Source organism: Zingiber officinale, chromosome 10A (assembly GCF_018446385.1).
Source record: "Zingiber officinale cultivar Zhangliang chromosome 10A, Zo_v1.1, whole genome shotgun sequence".
Classification (NCBI taxonomy): Eukaryota; Viridiplantae; Streptophyta; class Magnoliopsida; order Zingiberales; family Zingiberaceae; genus Zingiber; species Zingiber officinale.
In genome coordinates this window covers 70,955,222-70,968,147 of record NC_056004.1, presented here as the reverse complement: position 1 = coordinate 70,968,147, position 12,926 = coordinate 70,955,222, and the positions used below count along the sequence as shown (strand labels likewise).

The 12,926-nt window shown below is 39.1% G+C and overlaps 1 non-coding gene across 1 annotated transcript; it reads left to right on the top strand.

Moving 5' to 3' along the window:
• The first annotated feature begins 3,433 nt into the window (after positions 1-3,433).
• Positions 3,434-3,539, top strand: LOC122028457. Its single transcript, XR_006124826.1, has one exon. It is a non-coding gene; the product is annotated as a small nucleolar RNA R71 (small nucleolar RNA).
• The last annotated feature ends 9,387 nt before the right edge of the window (positions 3,540-12,926 follow it).

Genomic DNA, 12,926 nt, shown 5'->3' with positions numbered 1-12,926 from the left:
CCCGTGCCATATGCAAAAGAATGCCTAGCAGGCTCCATAAAACTAGAAGGCTGCGTATGTCCAGATGACGAGGGTTCATTATGTGGCTCAGTGTCTCCAGGTATAGAAGGGTTATCCTCAAAATCTAACTCAGAAATTACCCAATTAGCCCGGTTACGAATAGTAGTTCGTTCAGGAAAAGGAAGGGGTAAAGGAGAACCACTCCTCCTAGGAAACGCGAAACCATTCTCATCCCGAACGATCATTTTCATAGCAAGACATGTATCAATGTCAATCATGTCATTACCATGAATTATTTCCAACCCATCAACATCAAGATTTAAATTACAAGCTATTCGGGTAATCAAACCACCAAAAACAATTGATCCCGATGATGCCCTAGCTGATCTCAATAAGGTTTGAACAAAATGAAAACCAGAGTCAAATTCAACCTTATAAAGCATAGCCCATAAAGCATAAAGCTCTATCTTCTTAACCACCCCATCACTCTCTCCCCTACCAAAAATAGTTTTACTCATGACTCTATGTAGATACCTAAAGATGGAGTTTTGCATATGGGAGGCCTTAGCTCTTGAAGGCTCATAAGGTTGATCTAACCCAGTTATTGCATTCCAAAAATGATTTCAATTAAACCTTGGATCAAACCTACGAGGGCTACTGGTGGTTATTCCAAAACAAGAATTAAAGTCACTAAATGCCCATAGAAATTCTTGATTCATTAATCTAAAAGAGATTTTTCCAAAATAATCATCTTCATTAGTAAAATGGACATCCAATGAACTTAAAAATTCCAAAACAAGACGAGGATATGTAGGCAAATGTGTGTACATAATATCACTCCAATCCAAAAACCCAATCATCAAATCTACATCTTCCCTAATTCCAAGCATATCAAGAACAGTTGGGTCCATATATCTAGTACACACTATCTTTCTATTGACAAGAATTGCAAATCTAGTTACTTGATCATCATTTCTGAACACAATATTGAATTCATTGTCATTACCTTCGTTGCGTGAAGTCCTTTTGCCTTTGCCCTTCACTGGTTGTTTTCCTTTGTCTCTTGATGGCTCCTTCTCTTTGTCTCCACTAGATCCACCACCTCCTTTGCGTAATCTCTTCAAAATATTGGACATCTTGATGAGTTTAGATAGGGGAAGAATTATCTAGAGTTGTGGAACTTCAAAGAACAAAACTTCAAAGAACAAAAGATCTTAGGTTAAGAGAACAAAAGTCCAAGTCTTAGAGAGGAGGAGAATCGGATCTAAAAGATCTTGAGAGATTAGAGAGGAGTTTTTAAGAAATTGGGAGAGAAAGATATGTTTTGGAGAGTTGGGGATGTGCGGAACACGGCCAAGATCTGGCCGTGTGAGGTAGGAGGTAGACTTTAATAGTTCTCCTACACGGGCCGTGTAGATCTACACGGCCTCCCCATCTTTCCTCTCGGGATTCTTTGCACGGGCCGTGTAGATCCACACGGCCTCCCCCTCTTCCTTCTCTGGATTCCTCGCACGACCGTGTCTGGGACATGGCCTCTCCATCTTTCCTCTCGGGATTCTTTGCACGGCCGTGTCTATGACACGGCCTATACCTTTTTCTCCTCGGGAGATCCCACACGGCCGTGTCTGGATGACACGTCCCAAACACTTCCATTCTCTGCAACCTTTGCCTGGCCGTGTATAGCACACGGCCTGACTCTGTTTTGCACCTAACCTGAAAACAAAATCAAAAGAATGCATCAAACTAAAAGAAATTACAATACAAATCAAAACTAACTAAAAAAAACCTTTGGGTTTCCTCCCAAGAAGCGCTTGTTTAAGGTCATTAGCTCGACCACCTCATTAGATTCATCTAAATCTTGCTCTTGGAGGGGTAAGATATTTTAGAACCCTCCTACCAAGGGCTCTTATTATGGAGGGAGCTTTCATCAAAGGAGTTACAAAGTAAAGTATAACTCTCTCCATCTTCGTCTTCTTGGAAATTTTTTCAGGTGGTCGAAGACGGTTCAGATTGAGCTTCCAATTATTGGCCCATGTGAAATCTGCACATCCAAAAGAAAAACAAATCTCCCACAAGCATGTTATATAGTATAGAGCTAGAACCATATCAAGATAAGATGAATAAGTAATAAAAACTGAATCACATCCAACAAAGTCAATTATAGGTACCTCCATAAAGTTTTCCAAAAGATCACAAGAAAAACTAACCTTACTTTGTTGAGAAATACCTGAAATTTCTAAACATGTAGATGTGACTTCCTCTGAATCAAATGATGGTTCTGGCTCTAGCTTAGGTGGTGATGATATCAATGATGGTGATTCTCGAGACTCTACTAGCTCTGTATAAGTCCCTACACATTGTTCCACAACATGATCAATTCTTAAAACCTCTAAGGGTTGTCTTGACAAAGGTGGTGATCCTTGAGATGCTGCTTCCACAACACAGCTCCCTACACATTCTTCCATATCATCATCATCAACACATACATCAAAAAATAAACCAACATCTATGTCCTCAATAGGAGAATCAATAACAAGAGGATCAATAACTACACTTGCAGTTTTAAGTTGATCTACCACATCACATTCATCATCTGAAAATTCGATGTCACTATAACACCTTATAAAATTTTGAGATAGATCTGAAAACTTATTTACCACTACATTATCAATAAAATCCTCATCTGAAAAATCTTCATCTTCATATATATTCAAAAATCTACACTCAACCATATTAGTGTCACAGGATTTGCCGAAGTCTTTATTTTCATTGACCCCCACTAACCTTTGTGGAAAAGGAACCCTTAGTGAAGGTCCTGGGAAAGACTGAACTCCTTTTTCCCAAATTCCTTTGAGCTTTTGGAGGAGGTCCAACTTGCTTATCTAATGTTGGTGTGATTAATCGTTGAGGGAAAGGTACTTCTGGCCTTTGGGAACTTCCCAGAGAAATGGAACTGAGTTCTTGTGATCTTCTATTATTCTTCTCCTCAATTCTAAACATGTCGTTCTTCAGAAGTTCTTCATGATTTTTTTCAATTCTCAACCCAACATCATCACACTTTTCATTGGATCTTGACTGTGTAGGAGGGGGATCTTCTTTAAACCATTTTGAAACAATACTATCAAGCTTTGCCCCCAAATGTTTGAACTCCTCACTCTGTGACTTGTGAATTTCAACATTTTTAGGTGGTTGAATTTCATTTTGTTTGACAGGCTCTCTTACATTTATAGCTTGCACTTTTTGAATATCTGAGGGAAATTCCATCCAACTTTTGTTCGACCATTCATGGAGGTTCAATGTCACTTGATCAATTAACGAATAAGCTTCATCTACACTTTTGTCCATAAAAGAACCTCCAGCTGATGAATCCAATAAAGTCTTGTCTGAGAAAGAAATTTCCCCATAGAATATGTGCAAAATCAACCATTTTTCAAAACCATGATGAGGGCACTGTCTTTGAAGACTCTTGAATCTATCCCATGCTTCAAATAATGATTCTCCATATGCCTGAGAAAAATTTGTTATGCAATTCCTCATATACACCGTTCTACTTGGAGGGAAAAAATGATTCAGAAATTGCTTCTCCAATTGTTCCCAACTTGTGATGCTTTGAGGACAGAGAGAATATAGCCAAGTCCTTGCTTTATCCTTGATACTGAAAGGAAATGCCATCAATCGAACTGCATTTGCTGATACTCCTTCACATTTCATAAAATCACAAATCTCTAAAAATGTTTCAAGATGCAGATAAGGACTTTCTGATACTTCTCCTCCAAATTTGTGACCTTGTATCATGAAAATTATCTCTGGGTCTAGTTGGAAACTTTCTACTTCAATTTGAGGTTGCACAATGGGAGATAAAAATCTTGCAGAAAAGGGTGTAGAAAAATTTCTCATGGTCCTGCTTGACATGTTAGTGCTCATGGATATTCAAGAAGAAAAAGAAAATTATCAAGAATCAAAAACAAGAAATAAAATGCAATATGAAAAGCAAAAAAGTAAATGCAGAATTTAAATTGCAAGAAAGAAAGTGCATAATGAAAACAAGAAAGAAAAGATAAAAGAAAAAAGAAAAATGTCTAGAATAATTGATATGCTAAAAATTGCAAGATATGTTTACAAAAGAAAAGAAGAAAGAAACAAGATCAAAAGAGAAAACAGAGAAAAGTTAGATTAGAGTACTAGAAATCAAGAATGCAAAGTTAGAATTAGAATTAGAATTCCAACAAAAAGAGTTGTCAAGAATGTTATTCAAGAAAGGAAAAACTTACGAAAATAGAATTCTAACAATTAGTTATAACTATGCAAATCAAAAGAAAAAAAAAATTATGTTTAGTCTAACTCAATTGATAATTCCTAATGTTATAGCGCAGTCCCCAGCAACGGCGCCAAAAACTTGTTACTCTCCGCAAGTGTACGGAAATGTCGCAAGTAATATAAAAGATTATCGTATCCACAGGGACTGGAATAAGCACTAGAAATGTCTCAATGCGAATTAGCTAAACAACTATCCAATCGTTTCAAAAGCAAAGTAAAGGTAAACAAATCTAATATTAGAGATCAACAAACAAGAGTTTAGTGTTTTGGGTTATGATAAAGGGAGATTCTAGGAGTTTCGATTTCTTTGTAAGATTTCTTGAATGTAAATGGTTCACCAATTCTTATTCCTCAATTGCCAAACATGTAGAAAGTTGTCGGTTACCTCTTGCAATAGACAACCGGCTAAGGACTGAGAAATGTATCTAAATAGGATTAATGAGACATGAACCTACGTTGTCCTTACACAGAAGCGCACCTATTACTATGCCTTCCTCGGATATCAACATAGAAGCCCACAACTTATTAATATATAAAGATACAAGAAGCTAATCATAGAATCCATCCTACTCTCTTGAATATTCCTATTTCCTCTTCAAGATTATCTCTCAAACGTCCTTACACGGGCTTACACCTGTCACGTGGATCCCTTGGATGATCGAGTGAGAGTTTATCCTTACCAAGTCCATAAGAAATCCAAACAATCAATCAAGAATGAGAATTAAGCACAAACCACCATCAATCATTCAAGATCTAATTGATACAAGCAAGATAATGTCATTGAAACAAGAAAATGGCAAATCCATAAGAGATTACATCAATCCATCATACAAATACTCCCTTAATCCTAGAATACAAGATATACTCCATGAATCGAGGAAGAAAATCCGAAGAAATAGAGATTACAAGCATTCCTCGAATCCCCAATCCAAGAAAACAAGAAGAGGGGGAAAGAGAAAACTTATCTACGAAGAAGCCTTGTCTTCGGATCCAATCCTCGCTCCAGAGTCGAAATCGTCGAGATCTCCCTTAGAATCGCCCAGAAATCCTCCCAAGAATGGGAGGAAACCACCAAATCTTGTTTTCTCCCAAAGGGGGAGAGATCCCCTTTCAATTCATGAAGAAGGGTTTAAATAGAGGAGGGAATCGGGCCCACAGACACGGCAGTGTGAGATTCACACGGCCATGTCCGATTCCTCTGCCAACTGCACTGCAGTGACTCCACACGCGTAACCTTCGCTCTCTGGAAATGCTACAGCGAGTGTGGTGCACTGACCACACCTGCTGGTCTTTGAGTCTCACACGGCCGTGTAGATCCACACGGCCATGTAAGGCTTCTGCTCTGGTTGGCTTCAAATCTTGACACGGTCGTGCGAGGTTCACACGGCCATGTCATCTTCCTCTTCTGTTGGTGCCAAACTCCACACGGCCCGAGCTCCATACCAGTGCAGGGCCGTGTGAGGTACACAGCCCGGTGCTTTCTCCCTTCGTTTCCTCCAATGCATGCCCAAAGATGTAGATTCTTCACCAAATCGACTCCTGTGTACAGAAAATGCACAAAAATCAGATCTCCGAACCAAAAGAGTAAATATGCTAAAAGGAAAGCTGGAAGTATAAAAATGCATAGATCAAGCATACTCAAAGTATGTAAATGTGCGTAAAAAACATGCATAAAAGAGTATATAATCTACGCACATCAAAAACCTTAGTTAGTTTTTTGGGAAAGAAAAGAGGGGGCTCTAGGTCACGGCAAGGTGAGGGAAGGGAAGAAAAAATGAAGTCTCTTCTTGATTTTTCCCTTTATTCTAGGTGGAAGTAAGAAGCAAAAAGAGGCTTTGCTTTCCCCTCTTCTTAACTCATCTTTTAGTCTCTTAATGATGAAGAAATGTCTTCATTCATCCCCCTACTTCCTCTCCTCTCCTTCTCTCTTGTTATCCACGAAAATGAAAAGAAGAAGAAGAAGAAGACAATTTGTCTTTTTCTTGCTTTCTTCTCTTAATCATGGTCTTACCTTTATCTACAATATCCATCCTCTGTTTAACAATAACTCGTGATGGTCTAGTGGTAATTCTATAATTCTTAGCTTAAGAAGGTTCAAGGTTCAATCCTTGACTAATTCTTTTTATATATATATATATATATTTTTTTTCTATCTTATTTTCTTTTATTCTAAAAGAAATCATCACCTACTTAGCTTAAGAAATTCGTGGGTGTTACAGTACCCCATACCTCATAAAAAGTTCGTCCTCGAACTTTAAAATAGCGACATCAGGTGGCAACAGACTTCCTGTCGAGTGCATCAGCCACTTTGTTCGCCTTTCCTAGATGATAAAAGATCTCGCAGTCATAGTCTTTGACTAGTTCGAGACATCTACGTTGTCTCATATTCGGGTCTTTCTGTGTGAAAAAGTATTTCAGACTCTGGTGGTCGGTATAAATCTTACACTGGGCTGCATATAAATAATGTCTCCATGTTTTGAGCGCAAAGACCACGGCTGCTAGTTCTAGGTCATGTGTGGGGTAATTCTTTTCATGCTCTTTAAGTTGTTTAGAGGCATAGGCAATAACCTTGCCGTCTTGCATGAGTATAGCTCCCAATCCTAATATGGAGGCATCGCTGTACATATCGAAGCCCTTGTCACATTCCGGAAGAGTAAGGATCGGCGCACTAGTCAGTCTCCTTTTTAATTCTGTAAAACTCTTCTCGCAGTCATCCGTCCATTCATACCTTTTGTTCTTTTTGGTGAGGTATGTCATAGGGGCTGCAATTTTAGAAAAATCTTCTACAAATTTCCTGTAATAGCCTGCTAGTCCGATAAAGCTCCGGACTTCGCTGGCATTCTTCGGCCTGTTCCAGTTACTTACAGCTTCGATCTTGCTTGGATCCACCATTACTCCGTCTTTGGAGATAACATGACCCAAGAATGATATTTGATTAAGCCAGAACTCACATTTGGAAAACTTTGCATATAATTGTTTCTCCTGAAGGATCTGTAGAACTGTGTTCAGGTGTTCAACGTGTTCTTCTGGGGTTTTGGAATAGACGAGGATATCATCAATGAAGACAATCACAAATTTGTCGAGATACGCCGTAAATACCCGATTCATCAGATCCATAAATGTAGCAGGAGCATTAGTTACGCCAAAGGGCATAACTATAAACTCATAGTGTCCGTATCTTGTTCGAAATGTCATCTTTGGAATATCACCCTGTTTCACTTTCACCTGGTGATAGCCGGATCTCAGGTCAATCTTTGAGAAGACAGTTGCACCCTTCAATTGGTCGAACAAGTCATCGATTCGTGGAAGAGGGTACCGGTTCTTGATTGTTACCTTATTTAGTTCTCGGTAGTCTATACACATTCGCATGGATCCATCCTTCTTCTTTATGAACAGTATCGGAGCTCCCCATGGGGAGTGACTAGGGCGAATAAGTCCCTTGTCAAGTAATTCCGATAGTTGTCCCTGTAATTCCTTCAACTCTACCGGCGCCATTCGATAGGGTGCTTTAGAGATCGGTTTAGTGCCAGGAATCAATTCAATCTCAAATTCTATCTCTCGATCAGGGGCTAATCCTGGTAATTCATCGGGAAACACCCCTGGATATTTGCATACTACTGGGACATCTTCTAGTTTCTGGTCATTGATTCGATCTGCGTTGACCATTTGTGCTAGAAAGCCAGTACATCCTTGATCTAACATCTTCTGTACCCTTATAACTAATAGAAATCCCTCAATTTCTTTTCTGGGTTCTCCAATAAACTCGAACCTCAGTTCGGCTTCCGGTCGAAAGACTACCTTTCTTTTACGGCACTCGATTAAAGCGCCGTACTTGCTCAAGAAATCCATGCCTAGTATAATATCAAAATCCTGCATGTCGAGTATTATCAGATCGCAGTAGAGTTCTCTGTCTGCGATTCGGATAGGCACGGCTCGCAGCATCTGATCGGAAGGCATCACTTCTCCCGAAGGCAAGGTTGTTAAGAATTTGCCTTTTATGACATGTGGTGGTACTTCTAACTTTTTCATGAAGGGTATGGAGACAAACGAGTGGGTTGCTCTGGTATCAAATAATACAGTAGCATACTGACTAAAACTAGATAGCTGACCTGTGACCACAGTAGAAGCACTCGCCACGTCTTCCTTGGTGAGAGAGAAAACCCTGGCATTCGTCGTTACTGGTGGGGCTTCTAATTTCCCTTGGCTAATCAACGTCCCTTCTAAAGCTGCTTGCATCTGATGTAGCTGTGCAGGGGTACTCCTATTCTGGTCATACTGCTGAGATGGTACCTGGAACCGGGTAGGGCAATCTCTGACCATATGTCCTTCCTGTCCACAATTGTAGCACTTCCTCGTACCCTGATGGCATACTCCAGAATGTTGTTTCCCACAAGTGGCACATAGAGGGTATCTCGGCTGCTTGTTTGCTGGACTACTTTTACTGTTGTTCCATTGTTTTCTTTTGCCAGTGGAACTTCCTTTCCAGTTCGTCTTGGTACTCTGCGATTTCTGTCCTTCCGTCTGTGCCGGACTCTTTCCTTCGTTCATCACCTTTTGATAATGTTCGGTGATCAAAGCACTGCTGACTAGCTCTTCCGTGGTTTGCGGTCTATTAACTCCGCTGACCACATTCAAAGCTATTTCAGGTCGGAGCATTCTCAACATTAATCTGACCCGTTCTCTTTCCGTGCTGACCAACTCTGGACATAGGCGTGCGAGGCGGTTAAAGCGCTTCATAGCATCACTGACTGATAAATCGCCTTGCCGAAATTCGGTGAACTCGTCATAATGTCGATTTGTCACTCGCATATGAAAATATTCCTCCAGAAATTCTGCTTCAAAATCTGCCCAGTTCATCAGATTGATTTGTCTCTTGGCCTTAACTCTTTCCCACCACATCCTTGCATCTCCAGAAAAACAAAAAGACACGCACTTGATCTTTTCCGGTACGGGCCAATCTAGCAGATCTACGATATTTTCCACCGTCTTGAACCAGGCCTGGGCGTCCCATGGCTCACATGTACCCGTAAAATTTTCCGGCTTTAATCTCAGCCACTGTATCAGATAAGTTTCCTGTCGGACTACTGGAACAGGGGCTACCGGTGGCACCAGGGCAGCTGCAGGTATAACGGGCATAGCGTTTTGATTTGCTGGCGGGGTGACCGGATTTCCTTGCTGACCCATCAGAGTGGTAATCAATTGTTGTTGTTCGGTGATCTGACGCTGCAGGTCTGTGACTACCTGAGTCAGGTCTGGTGGAGTTACTGTCTCCTCAGGTCTACCACCGCGTCTTCTAGTAGCCATGATTATCTTCATAAATCACAATAATGCTAGCATAAGTCGTTATAGTCCCAACTAGAGTAACATAAGGTAGTTATCATTCTTAACACGACCTAGCATATGTTATCGTCAATCCTATCCTACCATCCTATATCCCTAGACTAAAAATCATACAATAAGATAGGCATGTATACTTAAATAAACATATCAGACATAAAATAAAGTAAGCATAGAAAATTCTTACTTGGAGCGGCAGGATGGAGGCTTGATGTGTGTAGTGAAATGGCTAACCTGGCTCTGATACCAACCTGTAACGCGCGCCCCTTTATACTACTACCACTCCTGCCTAGTGAGGGCGGGGTTACTTTCTTACCCTTAGACTTAGTAAATTTAAACATTCATACATACATACAGCGGAAGACATACCAAGCATATGAATATGAAATAACATGATTCAACTTAAATAGTCATAGTATCCCTTTCTAGCACATGCATAAGGAATCATAAAAGACATCACATAACATAACATATTATTCTAAGTTCATTTCAGCAGGTCATTTTATTTCTTTAGCCAAGTCACCATCACACATCTCTTGCCCCTTCCCGCTGCTCCTCTAGTTTCTCCATTCTTTACCTTTATCTATGGTACAAGGAAAAGTATCTGTAAGCACTCAAGGCTTAGTGAGATCCTTTCCTACTCACAAAAACCAACGAAATCATGCAACATCATCAAATCATACATTAGAGTAATTGATGCTCATCTCATCATGAAATTAAAACATATCATATCATGGCATGAATCTCAATAATAACATAACGTAAGGTAGACAACATATTAATGCAAAAATCTTATCATAATACATGTAACATCATATCCTAGCATGAATCACATCACAACATAAGAAATCATCATATCATGGTATAGTTCATATCATAGCATGAAGGCACTAACATAACATAAGAAAATCATCATATCATGGTATAGATCATATCATAACATAAGTGTACATCATAGCATGAGTAAATCATAGTATCATGGTATAGATCATATCATAACATAAGTGTACATCATAGCATGAGAAAATCATCATATCATGGTATAGATCATATCATAACATAAGTGTACATCATAGCATAAGTAAATCATCATATCATGAGCATGGATGAAAGATATCCTTTAAAACATGAGAAACGTCATGTACGATATGCCTTTCAAAACATGCTTTATGTCATGGGTGGGATGTCTTAAAACAATATCATATAGTACTTGAAAATAATCTCAACATGAAAGGGGCCCTGGCTTAGTACCATATACATACATAATGCGCGCATCCTAAGTAGACCCAAGGTAGCTAGTCTTGAACCTACTAGGAAACTAGGCCCGTAGCTTGACCTAGGGGAATGTAAGGAGCCCACCCTTTACAAGGCTCGTAATTCGACCTAGGGACGCATGAGGAGTCCACCCTTTTGGTACAAGTCATTCAAAGTAAAATACATGCCATATCATATCTCTATCATTTAATAACATAATTATGTCGTTCATAGCATATCTTATTCATGTCATTCATAGCATATCATGTTCATGTCATTCATAACATATCATACTCATGTCATTCATAACATATCATAATCATGTCATTCATAGCATATCATGTTCATGTCCTTCATAGCATATCGTTGTCATTCGTAACATATCATATTCATGTCATTCATAAGGTATGCATAAATGGGCACATAGCCATGCATACCTGGGCACACAGCCATCATACTTGTCTTGGGCACATAGCCATCATATTTGGGCACATAGCCATTTTTAGATATCATTCTCATGCATGGTTCATAAGCATATTCAAATGAGCAATATGACACCAAAAGAAAACATAATCATGCATGGTTCACAAGTTAACTTCTTCTAATTCATGTCAGGGCAAGGGAAGTACATATTGAGTCATAACTTAGTCTAAATTCTCAACCCACTAAGGGTGGCCGAAACATGCATAGGCTCACTTAGGTTTCATGAAATCATACAAGCAAATGAACCCACATTCATTTCCATAACATTTAACATAGGGAACATCATAAGCATATGTGATTTTAAGTTCTATGCTTCCTAGGGTTTTAAACCCACCTTGATCGAAACATACAAGGTTCCAACTAGGTTACATATAGCATGTAAGCATGTGATTCTAAATAAATTTTTCCATGCATTTATCATAGGCATTCACATGAGCATATTAGGTTAAAGTTCAAGCTTCCTAAGTTCACCAATGTAAGTGGCTGAATGCCACCAAAGCATGGATTCTAGACATGTCAGTACTCATAAAATTTCATAGCATACATGGAGAGGAACATAAACATGTTAGGGTTGAATTTAGGCTTGCCTAAGCCCTACATTTCATGGTGGCCGAATGTTTAACATGTGAAAAACATAACCCTAAGCAACTTGAAAACTCAAGTGCATAATGTTATCTTCATATCTTTTCATAAGGTAAAACATAAGCAAGCTAGATTTGAGGTTGAGCCTCACTAAGGTATTTAAATCCCTACATGGCCGAAACCTTGTGATAGGGTCCTCCTAGTTCTAAGCAACATACAAGTTATAAACAACAAGAGAACATTAACAACATATGGTGGAAAACTTCATACTTAATACCTCTTCTAGAATTTACAAGCATGTGAGTACCTTATGAATTTCATAGCATATCATGGGGAGGAACATAAACATGTTAGGGTTGAATTTAGGCTTGTTTAAGCCTTACATTTCATGTTGGCCGAAAGTTTATCAAGTAAAACCTAACCCTAAACAACATGAATCCCAAGTGCTTTATGTCATTTTTCATATCTCTTCATAAAGAGAAACATAAGCAAGCTAAATTTGAGGTTTAACCTCCTTAAGGTATTAAGTCCCTTCATGGCCGAAACCTTAAAGTAGGGGTCTACTAGTTCTAAGCAACATACAAGTACAAACATCAAGAAAACATTCATATAACATCATAGAATAGGTCATAGACATGTTAGTTTTTAACTTGAGCTTTCCTAGGTTTTAAACCTCTTCATGGCCGAACCCTAAGGTAGGGTATTACCTAACCCTAAGCCTTATACAAGCATGAAATATCAAGGTTATATTCATAACATATCATGAGGAAAACTTAAACTTATGGATTTTGGTTTTTAAGCTTCCATAACTTCACAAGCATCATAACCGAAATTTCTAAAGGAGAGCTCTAGGTTAAAATTTCATATAAACTCAAACGAAAACCATAGAACCACTTGTACCACAGGTGAGGGGATACTCACATCCTCTTGCTTGGTCTTTTCCTAAGAGAAGG